Genomic DNA, 6,349 nt, shown 5'->3' on the forward strand with positions numbered 1-6,349 from the left:
TCAATTGAATCACGGAAATCGTCTGCATCTGTGAAGTACCAACAAGTTGAGCAGGGACCATACATGGGCAATGCTCAACCATAATAGACACCACATTCAAGTGGGACGTGACTGAGGCTTTGTTCACCCATAAAAACTCCATGCCAAAGATTACCTTGCAATCATCGAGTGGGGCTACCGAGAAACTGGTTGTGTCAAACTAATCTCCCATCTTGAGAGTCACGTTCTTTGCCTCGTCAAGGATTGGCTTCGCCTCCAAGTTTATTGTTTTCATGCAGCTCACCTTCTTCGTGGACTTTAAGCCCAATCGCTTTGCCTCTTCTTGGGAGATAAGGTTGTGGGTTGCACCTAAATCAACCATGACATGTGTGGCCACTCTGTTCACGATGATATCCATGTACATGAGTGCCTTGCTCAACAAAGGCATGCCAACACTCGATTCCTTGAGTATCGATACTCTTTATAGAGCGCTCATCCTTGGTTGGTCCTCTAGTGGGTCTTTTGTCTGAGCTACATTTATATCCCTATCATCATTTCTGTTATTCTCATGGTAGTTCATGTTTTTTCCATACTGTCTCCGATAATTTCGGTTTCAGTTATCTTGATGATTTTGTCCTTGGGCATTCTATTTGTCATCCTGATTATCATTCTGCTTTTTGTCCCTAAAAGTTATCTTTTTCAACTATCTTCCCTTGAACTCAAGTTTTTGCTGAAATTATTAGAGTACTTCTGCAACTGCTAAAGCGCTAGAAAGATCCTAAGGTTTCTCCTTTCGCAACTCTTGCTCTGTCCAAGGTTGTAGACTCATCATGAATATAGGACACAATCTATCTCTCCCATATATGTAATCTCCAACATAAAGGCTGAATAGGTCTTAACGTAGTCATGGATCAACCCTATCTACTTCAGGCTCATCATATTCTTGTACGCTAGATAATTGGCATCCATCAGAAGGAAGTGACTTCTCAACTCTCTTTTGAAGTCATCCCATGTATCAATGGCGTAGAGTCCTTTTTTGATGTCACTGCATCTTCTTCGCCACTAGACAATGGCATCATTAGCCAACCACATTATGACAGCTTGAATCTTAACCGCTTCATCCTCTATACAACTTGCTTTGAGGAGTTTCTCCATCAGCCACAACAAAATTTCTACTTCCTTGTCGTCATGAGCACCAGTAAACTTCTTAGGCTCAGAAACCTTCATACAGGTAGTCAACGTCTCAACTACACTATTATTGTCGATCATTGGCCGATGTTCCAGAGCTAGGATTTTGTGCTCCAAAGCTTGGTTTTTGTGTTCCATCCTTAACCCTTGATCCCTCACGATGTCAAATTTGGCAATGATCGAGTCTACTCTATCTTTGAGCAACATGACCCTTCCTTGAAGGTCTTTATTCACAGATTTGAGCTCATCATCGAGCTTTTGATAGCTAACAGAGGCTTCAAACAATGTAGCTTTCATCTTCTGTATATCCCGTAGGAGTTTTTCACCAATCTCTCTAACTTGGTGGATTTTGCCGAAGGAGTTTCCCAACCTTCTTTGGCAGTAGACATCTCAGTCTCCTTTCCATTCTTTCTCTTTGGTTTCAGTGGTATCACCACACCAGAATCTCCAGAAGCCATGATCAACGATTGTCGCTTGGTCGACCGAGACTCAACAGATTTCACCTTGCACAGGGTGAAGTAAGCTCTGGTACCACTTGTCACGGGCTAAACTTCAAAGACCCATGCGGCGTTGGGCGAACCTTGACTCAACAAGCCTTAACAATTTATAAAGGCAAACACATCGAATCTTTTCAAAAGCAACAAGTGTGCTGACAGTATTGCATGCAAATACACAATTACAAGGAGGCAACGATCATATAGAGTAGAGAGAGAGTAGAGAGAAGGCGAGAATAAAGGAGGGAGAGAAACGTTCCACAACAATCAATTCATTGAACATGAAAAATGTACAATAGTGTCACACACCACAATCTCATTAAGGAGAATACAAAATTATAGGTATGCAAGCCTATACAAACATTATAAGGTTGAAAGGCCATTATAAGCCACGCAGAGCTTTCAGTAGGCTATTACAAGGCAAAAACTGTACAAAAAAGTTTGAGCCTAATAGTACGACATTGCCCCAATGTTGAGTGTACCCATCATCCTCATCGATCCGACAATATATATAGAGAGAGTAGGGTTTTCATGGGCGGCTGAACGAGTTTGTACCTCAAAGAACAAAAATTTTAAGGGGGCATTTGGATAAAGCATTAAAACCTTGGTTTTCTAAGAGAGAGAATCACATCAAAAGGCTTTGGATGTTGTTCATCTTAAAAATGAACGCCCATCAAAATAGTGAACAAACTCATTATGAGCCATTCATTTTAAATCATTCTGATGTTGTCCATCGAAAACATGAACAACGTCAAAAAATATAATAAAACCCATCCAAGTGATGGCACTGACACAAATTTTGACAGAGTCATTTCATGTTATGAGTCACATCAAAATCTAATGGTTTGGCCTATTTCAAAGTTTTGTTGACTTTGAATTTATGTTTTGCCTCCAAAATGACATTCTCAAGAATTTTGCCCAAAAGCTAAATTAAATTAGAAAATCCTAACTTTCCAACAAGCCAAAAAATAGGTCCATACGACATCGAAGTCAAAGTTATGACAAAAACAATGTGACTTGTTCAGTAAAAAAAAATGTTTTGAGTAAAGCACACTTTAAGCATATTTTTTATCACCAAAATGATCGAATTTGGTTTTGTACTTAAATGATAAATTAAAGTTAAGGATATTATCTTTTCAGTGCATCAAAAATCACCTTAAACATACATCTGGATGAGAAGTCATGGCTAAAACAAGTTAACCTATCGGGCATATTTTAACCAGTTTCCTAACGACAATCAGAATTGTTGTTAGCAACTTTCAATAATGACAAATTAATTTATCGTTAGCACCAAAAATTATCATTAGCACCAAAAATGTGTCATTAGTAGCTTTCAATACTAACAAATTAATTTATCGCTATCAAAAAATTTATCATTAACACAATTATCATCATCACTTGCCGACAATCTTGAAACATGCACCCTTTGAATAAAAATGCCCTATACTCCTTCCAAACTTAGAATGGAATATTTTGAGTTCAAAACCTCTTTACAAAAATAAAACCTTTATCTAGGGAAACATGCCTTGGACAAATCTTGACCCTTAATTCAAAAACAACCTAACAAGAGTCGTCAATCTCAATCTAGACCAGATCTAGAGTTTTGAATTTCGGATATGCAGAAAATGTATCCAGATCCACTAAGAAAACTATAAACATGAGAGTCATTGTAAGCCTCCAAAATCCCAAACTTGTAAATTTTGGCAAAATTTCAAAATTTTAATAACTAATCCTTTTTCAGAGTTAAAAAAAATGATAGTTTAATGAAAACAATATTTGAAAAGAACAAGTCATCGAACCTTTGGTAGATTATTGGTGAGATATCTAACCAACAAGTTAGGTATCCAAATTCCTCAGATTTGTGTATGTATTTCCATGCATCCATTCAAAACCATGAAGATTCAAAACACGGTTTTAGATAGAAATAGTGTTATACAAAAGTTTTTATCCAAAATTACAAAATGTGCTCAGAAGCTAACAACGGAGAGAGTGAATTCTTGATATCATCACGTCATCACCTGCAACATCCGTTTATTTGTCACCTATATCCATAAACAGGCCAGACTCATGAAAGTCCGATAGGTGCAACGACAACAAACTAAAGAACAAGACTAACATATGCATTATCATATTCCACAACATTCTGTTTTCAAATGAAGCCGAGTGAACATCATCATCTTGTTTTAATAATTATCGACCTGTGGGTACTCACATGACAAAACGTAGAAAGAATTGAGACCATTCGGGGGTTTATTATCTTTTGTAAATTTATAACTCAAACGACTAGCTGAATTCACTCTAATGAGAATGATTTAAGAGACCGAGAAATAATTCTTTAGAGGCATGAATAAGCGGAGGATACATTTGAACTTCTGCAGAAGTTTATGGGATCTACCACCTAGGATAATATTTGGTAATTTTGTACCCTAACTCTGATGTTTGAGAACGTTGAGCTATTGCCACTTGAGGAGCATAGTTGTTAACAACATTGTCCATCGAAGTTTGTACCTCATATCCTCTCTCTTGACAGAACTAAAGGATGAATGAGTGTATAAGGTTTTCTTTTATCCAACAACCCATTCAATATGCTCGGGTCTTGTGAAGCAAATTAAACATCTTGCATGTTAAGGCAATCATGTATGTTTATGTGATTTTCCTATAATATGGTGCATTATCGCACAACAAGGTTTGTCGTAAACCTCAAAACCATTCATCGACGTACGAGCATGTCGTGCATGTTTGATAGTACTATAACAATGAGGATAATATTGGTTTCTCAAATGAAAAACCAATCACAACTCTAGAAAAAAATCATAATTTCCTGGGCCTTAGGTCGGGGGTATATCTGAGTCATTTTGGATGCAAAAAGTTAGGACTTGATGTACGTATAACCGAAGTATACGTAGTCGAAGTCTTTGCATTTTGATTGGTTCGAAGAAAAGACTTAATTGTGAATGCTTGAGTCATGTCAATCTCAACTTATTTTAAAATTCAAACCAGGTTGGAACAGTGTTTCGAAGAACACTCCAACGCTCGGGAATTGTCTAATCAAAATGGACGTAACAACTTTGATGCATGCGAGCATTATTTTATTTATAAGATAAGTGGTGCATGTGTATGCCAATTATCATGAACATGTGAACGTAAAACCCTTATTTTATTTTATGCAACATCAGGAACATGCGAACTTGAAATCTCACATGAACTCTTTTGAAATTGAATTAAAGCAGTGGTCCACAAATACGTGACTTTAAATAAATACTCATGTAATTTAAAGTAAGCTGGAGTACACAAAACTACTTACTCTAAATAAATGCATGCGTAATTAAAATAGAGCAAGAGTATGCAAAACTATACACTAAATAATTTTATATGTATATATAATACATATATATTAAAGCAAGAGCCTGTGTACATAATAGCGCGACAGTAAGTAAATATTATAAAGTAGGGTCCAGTGTATGAAACCACACGTCGGGCTAAGTAAATTGTGTATAGCAGAAGCCTGTGCATGTAACAGTGCACCGACAAAGTAAATAGTGTAATTTAAATGATACAAGAATACGCAAAAATGCATCCTTGAGTTAAATACAAACATATATATATATGTATTAATGTTATATTTATATATGACATAAATATAAATACATATATATTTAATGATTCTGGGTGATTCTCTAGAGGTGGTTCCTCTTGAATGAGTTGGATTTAGAGTTTTCGAGTTTTAGATAGGGTATTCATTATACCCCAAGCAATTTGTTCACACAGACCCAAACAAGCAACACGAGATTTTCAATACCAATAGGTACTTTAGTTTCTCATTGAAATCAGCTACCCAAATTTGCAAAGCTTTTTCGGGTTATATGAATCAGGGCACCCTCCCAGATCCACTACTGATATACCCAAGCTAACTGCTTAATGGTACTGATGAATGAATTATCTGGCTTTAAGGTACCGCCACCGATATACCCAAGTTCACCACTTAAGAGTATTAGTGGGAGGATCTGAAGATCCAAATGATAGTACAAGGAATTTTTAAAACTTTTTCAATAAAAGAAGCACTCTTTGTCTAAGAGAGACAAATATAAAAATAAACAACACACAATTAGATCAAGCAATGTTCCAAACAAACCCTAACTTGCTGGAGGTTGCATTTTTCATATTTTCTATGTGGTATGAAAATTTTCAACAAGAGATTCTAAAATATGATAGGCCAAAACATAATATGTATGCAAACACCTATTGCAAATCCTATATTTGATATTCAAGAAAGAGCTGACATGCTAGACACTAAGAACAAACCTTAAAGAGGATCATATTATCTCTGAAAACAAACAAAAATCACGTGATTTAGATTCTTGAGCATGAAGATATGCTACTTGGAATGCCAAAACATCAATGAACTTTTCTCCTCCAAGGTGACAAAACATAATTTTTTATGGGATTTTTAACCAAGAAAATCATTTTTAGAGATTTTCCTCTCATAATATCAAAGCAATTTTGGGATGTGAGCTTTAAAAAAAAACTAATGTTGTCAAGATCTGAACCCGATAAGAGATAAACACCTCTCATAATAGAAACTGTTATGTTGCCTTACTGGCTACTGAATGGGAAACATCAACTTTCTGGGTGACTTAAACCCAAAAATTTATTTTTATGAAAAACTCACAGAAGATGAAATTTAAAAA

The sequence above is a fragment of the Nuphar pumila genome, chromosome 6 (assembly GCF_984573655.1).
Source record: "Nuphar pumila chromosome 6, dmNupPumi1.hap1.1, whole genome shotgun sequence".
Taxonomy (NCBI): Eukaryota; Viridiplantae; Streptophyta; class Magnoliopsida; order Nymphaeales; family Nymphaeaceae; genus Nuphar; species Nuphar pumila.